The 10,374-nt window shown below is 44.1% G+C and overlaps 1 long non-coding RNA gene across 2 annotated transcripts in view; it reads right to left on the bottom strand.

The window, feature by feature from the left end:
* LOC126176808 (uncharacterized) overlaps positions 1-9,918 on the bottom strand; it is a 535,961-nt gene extending 526,043 nt beyond the window's left edge. For both annotated transcript variants that reach the window (XR_007535662.1, XR_007535663.1), the window contains exon 1: positions 9,598-9,918. This is a non-coding gene — a long non-coding RNA (uncharacterized LOC126176808). The remainder of the gene's footprint in view (positions 1-9,597) is intronic.
* Between the last annotated feature and the right edge of the window lie 456 nt (positions 9,919-10,374).

Consider the following 10,374-nt stretch of genomic DNA (forward strand, 5'->3'; position numbering starts at 1 on the left):
ATTAGTGATCGAATCGTGTTCAGAGATCTAGAGGTCAGTACGACCATGCAACATTGTCTCTCCATAACCATAATATTTGGACCCCCAAAACAATAATGTTCGACGGCGCTGGAGGTACCCTCTCACGGCGAGAGATGGGAACACACAATGCACTCCGCTCTGTTACAACTGAGCTAATACAAATATTCGATTGACTGCAGTCTGCTGCAGTGGCTTGGTTTTGATGCAAGCACTAGGACATCAACAAAATGTGTCCGGAAATCAGAGCAACGATCATGGGCCTCTGTTACGATAGAAAATGCTATTGATGCGGGGAAGAAGGATAAGATCCCTTCTTCAACAGCAAATAAATTTCATGTTCGACATAATACGCCGAAATAAAGAGTTCTTGGGAAAAATATACAATAGGCGTCAAAAAGATTAAGGATACCTTGTGGTGTGCTTTTAGTAATGAACAAAAACAAGAGATCGTTGATTATGTTTTGGAAATGAAAAAGCGAATTACTGAATTTTTGAGGAAAGGTCTATGGAGATGAGCATTTTAGTTGGGAGAGCGGAGAAATATCGCATCGTCTTAGAAGTGAGCCGGAGATGGCAGGCAAAGGCAGCACCATAACAAGTAATTAGCAATATCAACGTAGACAAATTTTCTGATATCCTTAAAACACTGCTAAAAAAACGATTTGATCCTCCTCGTCACATTTATAATGTGGATGAAAGCGTTGACTGATCAATTCAAGAACAGCAAAGTATTTGCACCTAAAAGGCAGACGCCAGTCCGTTGGAGTTACTTCAGCCAAAAGAACGTTGCTGCCCATTTTCGAAGTATATGCATCCATGCTGGCCATTTTATGCCCTTAGGCTGGAAAAAAGCGAACATTACGTAAGGACGCAGAACAATGAATATTGGTCGTACTCATTATACATATTTTTACTTACAAACATTCAGTGTGATACCATGTAATACGTAGATTCAAAATATGTAAGTAACAGGCTTCTATCAATACCCATTGTTTGGCGAAAATTCAATTTCCTTTAGAATGGCCTCTTTACCCCATCTTTCCCTACTCATGGTACACCATAATAGTTGAACGTGAAAAGTCCAGTGCCTGCACTACCTCGGAGGTATTCCAAGGGTCGCGCATCCACGATCTGGGGCTATCGGATGCTGCTGCTGTCTCGTGTCTTCCCTAATCTCCAGCCGATGGTGAATACATGTCACCCAGGTCACACGCAGAGCTATAGCAGTCCCCAGGACATGAGGAGCGCCCTCTTACCGAAAACACACCTAACGCCAATTGAAATGCTCGCGAACGTAACTATATTACAAAAAGAGTCTCTGGTTCCTCTCAGTCAGGATCTTTTTTCTGGACGTAATTCCGATGCCGTGTTTCTTGGCCAAGTGTGTTATACCACTGACTACAGACACGTTGAACAGTCCGCCGCGAAACGCCAACAAATCCAGCAACTTCACACGCTGTATGGCGATGGGCACGGCCAAACACGATTTCCAGTTTTGCCGCTCTGTCATCTCCTTACATTTACCATGTTTTCGTACAACGTCCGCCTGAATCGTAAATATCCCACTGATCGCTACTGCGTTGTGCTCACATAGAGGCCACGCGCGCGATTGAGCACGTGACTCGATCGCAGCACCATCTGTAAAGGCTTAACTACTCATCTGTGTCTGTTTTTGTCTGTTGAGCTTATACACGTGGACTATTCGCAAAGCAAGGAACGATCCGTCGGGAAATGAAACCACTGAGGAAATCTGATGAAGGTTTGTCTACATGTGTTGGACAATGTCTCAAGTTCTCCGGTCTCTAGTATGTCACGTCTCTCTTCTCATTTCTGGCGCACAGTGAGCGTGTAAGGATGTCTAGAAAATAGTGTCTCTCGCCAAGTATGGGTGCCTGCCGAAAGATTTCGCCTGGTTTCATACAACACCGCATAACGTACCTGTCATGCAGTTCCATCTTCATGACAGTTCTCGGAAGCACACTGAAAAAAAAAATGGCTCTCAGCACTATGGGACTGCACTGCTGAGGTCATCAGTCCCATAGAACTTAGAATTGCTTAAACCTAACTAACCTAAGGACATCACACACATCCATGCCCGAGGCAGGATTCGAACCTGCGACCGTAGCGGTCGTGCGGTTCCAGACTGTAGCGCCTTTAACCGCTCGGCCTCTCTGGCCGGCTGCCCAAGGCAGAATTCGAACCTGAGATCTTAGCGGTCGCGCGGCTCCAGACTGCAGCGCCTAGAACCGCTCGGCCACCCCGGCTGGAAAGCACACTGAAGCGGCAATATGGACACTCCTGGAGCGCTCTCTATGGGAAGTGCTTGATCACCTACCATACAGCCCGGATCTGGATCCCTCTGTGTTCCTCTGTGCTCAGATGTGCCGCTGGATATGAAGACAACATTTTGGGAGAGATAACGAGCTGCTATTCAGAGTGCAAAAATATAGGAACCTGCCTTCTATCACGAGGATATTAGAAAGTTGGTAGAACGCTACGACTGATCTCTAAGTCGGGATGGCAGCTATGTAGAGAAGCAACTGGAAGGTGTAGCTAACTGTTGCAAATAGAAGAGTTTTGATTTTCACTGCAGTTTCCATTTCGCTACCGCTCGTTCCTTGCTTTCCGAATAGTCCCCGTATCTTGAGCTGCAGTTGGTGAACGTACATTTATTGACGAGGTTTGATTAAAGCTGCCTGACTATTGTAGGGAATATTTTATTAGAAACTGCTGAAAAACAGTGTCCCATATCGCTCTAGATAGTACGAACATAACTGTCTAAACGTATGATGCATATAATTCCAGTGTTATTAACTGCCCTAATGTTATTGAAATGCCTTCACAATATTTTCATCTTTGTTCTATTCAGATTTCACAGAATATTTTGCATAAAAATGAGGCAGAGGCTGTTATGATAAGAAGGTTGTAGGAAGAGGACAGCTCAAAGACTAATAAAGCAAGAGACTGGGATACGGCTTGAGTGCACGAACATTTGAAAGATGTGAGAAGAAGACAAGTATGCTAGTTAAATCAGTAAGAAGAATCTTGTGTTTTGGTTGCACATAGCTTTCGATTTTGAATATTTCTTTGCGTCTAATAATTATCTGTGAACAATATTTTTAAAATAAATACGCCGAAGTATCCCAAAATTATTGATTATTTCACTTTACTGACAAATACGTTAGAGATAATGGACACATATTTACATCATAGATTGCCCAAATATTAAAGTGATTCATTGTACATCTTCTTGGCATAAATCGTTTCTTCGACGACATGAAATCATGTTTTCATTGCCAACATTTCCCTGTAATCTTATCTTCAGTCTCACAAAAGACGTAATTGCCAGCATATCGTCAATCTCAGACACTCCACAAGTATTCAAGGATCTGTCGTTTAATCATTCCGGCAGAGTTTCGCCCAGAATAAATACTATTGGCTGGGCGGCCTTGGTTGTCTGAGGACACAATTTCACTGTTTCCTTAAGCCGACGTCACAACTTGGACTCCCACCTTTTTAATTTTGATGTGGTTTTACATGTGACAGTATGTCAAAGATTCATGAAATGATAATATCTTAATGAAGCACAGTAAAATGTATCCAGAATATCATTTAAGCCACCAGCGAAAAAAATACTCCTGCTGGAGCACATGATAGGCAAATATGATCCTGTTTAAAAGACTGAAAAGTGGGGTACCAGCTGCCTTATTCAACCTTCCTCAGCATCTAAAAAATTTCCCAAAAAATTTTGGCACGCGAACATATTCGCTGTCTTCTTAACATGCAACTCATCTCTCACTCCCACAAGCTACTCTACAGGTACTCGCTCACACCCACTAGTCCATCGCAGTAAGTCGCTCATACCCAGCGAGTCCCGCTTGCCAGTTCTCGCGCACTCATACAGCCCAACACATTGTCGTTGTCTCTCTGCATCTCTCCACTGTCACTGCCTCCTGTGGCACAGTCGTAGTGTCCATCGCTCCCTCCTCTCACTGCCACTGCCTCCCTCTTGCTCTCTCTTACAGCTATTATCTCATTCATTCCTTCCCACTACTGGTGTCTCTTCTCATAGTCACTGTCTCTCCCGTCCTCGTTGTCACTGTCCAATTATCACTGGCTCCCACGTACTTCCATTTTCTCCTTCTCTTTGTTCCTCTCCCACTGGCACTTTTCACTTTCGTCCTACCACTGTTCTGTCACAATCAACTATGATACACAACAGCTGTATCCGTCACTTTCTTTCACACTGTCATTGCCCTCTTCGCTCTTTCAACACCATAACCACTGTCCACTGTCTTATAGCATTTATTACATTTCCGTTAATTTTGCATTGCCACTGTCTCTTTCTCTCACAGTATAAAAAGAGCGAATACGTTTGCATAATTTTTTTTTAATTTTTAAAGGTGTCGAGAAAGGTAGAATGAGGCAGGTGTTATCCAACTGCAGTCATTATTTAAACTGGAGCATAATCTCCTTTCCGCTGGTACACTTCTCTTCCCTGCTTCAGCAGGGAATCTCATTCACATGAAAATAACTTTGTAGGTCAATAAAATTTTGATAGTTTACTTATGTGAATTTGAAATTAAGCAAAATTAATTTTCACCTCAGACCTGATTTTACATACACAAAAATTTGCATGCGCTTCAGTACTACAACATGGAGTACACAGTACCCTTCTCACAGTAACAGAAACACACTTTACACCGTCCCTCTCCGTCCTAGGTCACTTTATAAATTACGTTTCCGCACCACACCGCATTTTACCTGAGTATTTTACGTGTACAATAATGGCATATTTTAACCGCTGTGTCTCGGAAACGAATAAAGATATCAAGAAAAATCTTTAAGGTTGTTAGAGATCGGGATCTTAGCAATATATCATAACAATGACAGCCATTTGCTGTGTCGTAGGTTCGAATCCTGCCTCGGGCATGGATGTGTGTGATGTCCTTAGTTTAGTTAGGTTTAAGTAGTTCTAAGTTCTAGTGGACTGATAACTTCAGAAGTTAAGTCCTACAGTACTCAGAGCCATTTGAACCATTTGCTGTGCATAGACGTCTTGGAAGACGTGTCTCGGTTTTGGAGTGCTTCTCAATAACCGATAAAGTTTTTTTTAAACTGGAAGATGGCATTTCTATATAACTGTCTGTTAAAATTTGAGCAATTTGTTGCGTTTAGCTATTTAGGTGTCCGGTGCTGAAGGTGCTGAAAAATTGTGAAAAACGCTTCTTTCGTGCTTTCTCAGGAACCGCCCATGAACTAAATGATGCCTTCTTAAACTGCTTAAGGCGCGCCGTAGAGGACATCTGATACAAAAAAGAAACGAAAAGAAACATTTGCCTAAGTTAAAGGAAGCGTGTAATTCAAAAACTGGCAATGTGCTGTAGGGTAATTACAGTATGACGATTCTTTTGTCGCACGTACGAATGGTACCTAGCCCAAGGCCTTTACAATATACTTGACCCTATCTTTCTGTCATCAATAGAACCGGAGACTGTAGCAGGAAAGAGAAGTGTACCAGCGGAAAGGAGACTATGCTCCAGTTTAAATACTGACTGCAGTTGGATAACACCTGCCTCATTCTACCTTTCTCGACACCTTTAAAAATTTTCAAAAAAAATTGTGAAAAACGCTTCTTTCGTGCTTTCTCAGGAACCGCCCATGAACTAAATGATGCCTTCTTAAACTGCTTAAGGCGCGCCGTAGAGGACATCTGATACAAAAAAGAAACGAAAAGAAACATTTGCCTAAGTTAAAGGAAGCGTGTAAATCAAAAACTGGCAATGTGCTGTAGGGTAATTACAGTATGACGATTCTTTTGTCGCACGTACGAAAAGAAGAATCCCGTTTTTATTCGCAGCTTACTGGAACATACTGGTAGCACATACAGTGGCGTGTGTACCTGTAACGCAAGATCTCGAAAGGCGATTTGATGCTAATAGTAGGAGAAAAAGAATATTCTGGTCACAGTGGAGAACAACACACTGACAGACAGAAATTCTTAATCTCTAATTGGTTATGTACTGGAACAGTCACACAACAAATAACTCGCTTCAGTCGACATCTGCCAGTTACAGATCAGGATAAGAAGCAGCTGCTTACTTTAATGTTACACGCTGTTCCGACGTCGTTTATTTGTGGAAAATCTTGTTGATTATCACTAATCAATTAAAAGATAAAAGGAAATTTTATGACTCAATTTTCAATAGACTGTGTGATGCCACGTGGGATTAGCCGAGCGGTCCAAGGCGCTGTAGCCATGGACTGTGCGGCTGATCCCGGCGGAGGTTCGAATCCTCCCTCGGGCTTGGGTGTGTGTGTTTGTCCTTAGGATAATTTAGGTTAAGTAGTGTGTAAGATTTCACACACATTTGAACATTTTTTTTTTTTTTTTTTTTTTTTTTGAGACTGTGTGGTCAGTGTGGTCAAGGCTGGTGGATGGCAACTACGTTCATAGCTGTTTGTCTGTACTAGGGGTGTCCTGTTGACCTACACGTCAGTAAATAGCTATCACCTACTGATGGCCGCGCGTAGTAGCAGCGAGGCCTTAGGCGCCTTGTCACGGTTCACGCGGCTCCCCCTCGGGAGGTTCGTGTCCTCCCTCGTGCATGGGTGTGTGTGTTGTCCTTAGCGTAAGTTAGTATGAGTTAGTTTAAGTAGTGTGTAAGCTTAGGGACCGATGACCTCAGCAGTTTGGTCCTGTAGAACTTACCACAAGTTTCCAAATTTTCCTACAAATGTCACAGATGGCAGAGCCGTAAGAAGTTCCCGTGCATTGCACCTCCGAGCTCCTTGTTCCTCCTGATGTAAATTTCACCTAGTAATCTCAATAAAACTTTCCTTCATCACTCAATAAGACTCCTCATAAAGTCTCTACGATGGCACCTTCCTTGCTATCTCGTGAAGAAAATCTAACGATCCTGCTTAAGTTTCCGCTGAAGCGACCCCAAGGTGCTCATTGTTTGGGTAGATAAATATTCAATGAGGCTTCCAGGGCAGGGAGCGACACGCAGCCGGCGGTCACGCCGAAGACATCGATCGCGCCGCCAGCGGCCGTCCCCGTCCGCCGTGACTGGCAGGCCCTCAGCTAACCGCCAGCCAGTCAGCCACTAGTGGGAAACGAGGCGCGCGCTCGCCTCTGCGCTACGCCATTTGCAACGTGGCGGCCGGCGCCAGCCAGTCTGCAGACGCGGCCGTACGCGCCGCCCCGGTCCAGAGGGCGCGCCGTGAAGTGGGCCGCCGCAGAATCTCTACCCGTCTGGCCCGCTTTAAGAACCGACGACTCGCTGTCACAAGAATCTGATGCTGTATAATTGCCGGTTAGTATGGTGGTATTTCGGCTGTGTGAATTCTGAGTTCGTATCGACAATGAAAGATCATAGCGTCAGATCATGTGATAAAATGTACTGAATCTCTTCTGTGGCACTCCAGTGGATGGATTAAATTTACGAAGCATCTTCTATAGCTCTCATGTTCATGGATAGCTTCTCTTTACACTTGTCAGTTTAAAATCATATTCATATGATAATCTGATTATGAAGACTAACGTAATTCTAAAAGTAAGTCATTTTTGAAGTCACCGGCTACTTTTATAGGTAACAGTCATACACGTTACTGTGAACATTCCTAAAGGTAAAATCATGAACACATGCTCTCAAGTGATTCCAATACACAGTTCTTTGAAGCAGCTGGAAAATATGTGGCGCCAGTAAATTACGAGGGCGTGCTAAAAAGTAATGCCTTCGAATTTTGTATGTAAAATCACTTACAGCTTTTTAAATAAAACGAATGGCATTAACATGTTACTTTTTTAGTCCGGGTGACAAACACATTTCTCTCAATGAGATACAAGCTTGCTATTACCGTCTATGTAGAATGACTTCGTTGACGGAGCCACAGCTTCACTGCTTGCTCCGCTTCGTCACAATCTACATCTACATCTACATCCATACTCCGCAAGCCACCTGACGGTGTGTGGCGGAGGGTACCTTCAGTACCTCTATCGGTTCTCCCTTCTATTCCAGACTTATAAAAGTCAAGTCTTCCTAAGTTCTGGAAATAGATGCAAATCGCAAGGGAACAATTCGGAACTGTATTGTGGATGGTCGATGACAGTGAAGCCAAGGCGTCGGATTGTTGCAGATGTCTGCTGCGCTCCTGTGTGATATGGCATTTTCATGTTAAAGGGGAGAATGCTCCATGTATAAACAAATTCCTCGAATTCAAAAGTCGATTACAGCACGCTTTTTCTCACGCACCGACATAGTTACGTTAGACCGCGCCAAGTTATACGCTACAATTCGGAATCCCTGGGGGCAGAGGGCTGCAAAGATGTACACGTGACGTATAAATGTATAGAACGATGGTAACGTTTGGTTTATTTAAAAAGCCTTAAGATTTTTCACAAAAAAACTCCAAGGAATTACTATTCAACACGCCCTCGTATTTGTTGTATTTTATAGATTTTGCTCCATTACAAGCCGTATTATGCCAACTCTCATACTATTTCATTTCATTTTTGCCTTGTATTTAGAGGTTGTGTGCAAGGTAAAGTAGAATTTAGACGTTAGTTAGTAGTATCGACATTGCAAATAGGGTTGTGGCAGTGGCATTTTTGAAAATTACTCTTCAAGTACGAACAGATGATACAACAAAGCAGCGTGGTAACGACGTTCTCATTCTAGAAAGTTACAAACATATGAATTTTTGCAACGGTTGAGGTTGCAGCGCATGTTTGTGTCACGTTCTCCTTAAGTATATCTTATGCAATACACTCTAATAACATTTCCGTTCTTTTAGGAAATTTACTGATTATCGAGATAAAGTACAAAACGGTCCTAGCCTCTTCGCTTCCCCGTATCGCATATGGCACACGGAACTGGTGACGTTTACCTGCAAATAGAACCCATTTAACGCAAATGATATGCTTGCCGACACTTTGCTCATTTTCCACGAGGTATCATTAGCAACTGCAAAGACTTTCAGCGCTCTGTATCGTCAGTTACACGTAACAAAAATATTACATTCATAAACAGTTTTCTACTGCTAGAACGGAAGAGGTTAAAAATCGAACACCTTTGACAATGGCGTGATTTCGTTTAACAGTGACTGTTAGTTAGCACTGATTAAGAAGGTTACTGCCTCAAACAAACTGGCGAAAGATGGCGGGAGAACATTTTGTTCCTACAGATGTGACAGTTGGTTTGGAAAGTAAGTTTGCACGAAATGCTGCCACGATAAATATAGACAAGTGATAAGTATTTGGCTACGATTCAGGAGCAACTCAAAGAATTTGGATACTTACGCGAATTACCATGAAAACTAAGTCGTAAATACGTAGATTTACGAGATAGTTCATATAAGAAATGTTCTTGACGGTACTTGGTTGTCGTATAATTGATGATCGTGTTGTCATTTAAGAGCATAATTTGGCAACATTGTTGTTAATGAAAACTTAGAGACATTCGTAGCTTTGGTCAGTACCACGCTCTGTTAATACAGCTGAGGATGCTCAACGACTCAGTGAACACACATTCAAGGATGTCGAGAAACGGCTAACTTCCGCAAAATGCTCACCTAGATGCGGATGCTGGCGGCAGCAGACAGGTATAAGAGCGCAGAGTCCTGAGCACCGAAGCTCTTCAGCACAGACGTTCCTTTGCCGATAGTCTCATCGTCAGCTACACGTGGCAGACGTTGTGTCGGGAACTGTCGACTGCCCTGATACGAGCAGTGGCTATCCACTGGCGTCTCACGGAGACGAGTTGACCAGAGGACACAGGCTAGGTAATGACGACGGCAGTGAGGAGGTCGCTGCGAACCAGCGACCGGCGCCGAGTTTACCGCAGCGCAGCGCAGCGCGGCGCGGCAGCGGCGTTGGCGGTTGGTCGCGCGCGACGCGGGCACCGACTGGGGGCGGTTGGCTAGCGCCAGCGGCTGCGGCGACGCCGGCGGCGGCGGCGGCGGCGGCGGAGGGGACCACAGCGCCGCGGCGCCTCGCCCGGGACGCCCCCCTCCCTCCGGCGCATGCGCACTCCGCAGCCACCGGCGCTGCCGCCCGATGCCAAAACCACCAGTCCGGCGCCTCTCTGTTTTCCTCTCTTGTATTTGTTCCAGTCGTCCATTCTATGCGAGCGTGAGAGGCTGTCATTTTCAGGCAAGAAAGCAGCTAACCCGCCGCCGCTTGCCGCACACTGACATACGACGTCGAACCTTTAGAACTTCCAGAATACACACGCAAGTTGTAACGTATAACAACTTCACCGTGAACAGGACGTTTTGTTCCTTCAAACCACAAGATGACATAAAATATACAAATACACAAATTAATCCGGCAGTCGTGTGGCATGGAAT

This window comes from Schistocerca cancellata, chromosome 3 (assembly GCF_023864275.1).
Source record: "Schistocerca cancellata isolate TAMUIC-IGC-003103 chromosome 3, iqSchCanc2.1, whole genome shotgun sequence".
NCBI lineage: Eukaryota > Metazoa > Arthropoda > Insecta > Orthoptera > Acrididae > Schistocerca > Schistocerca cancellata.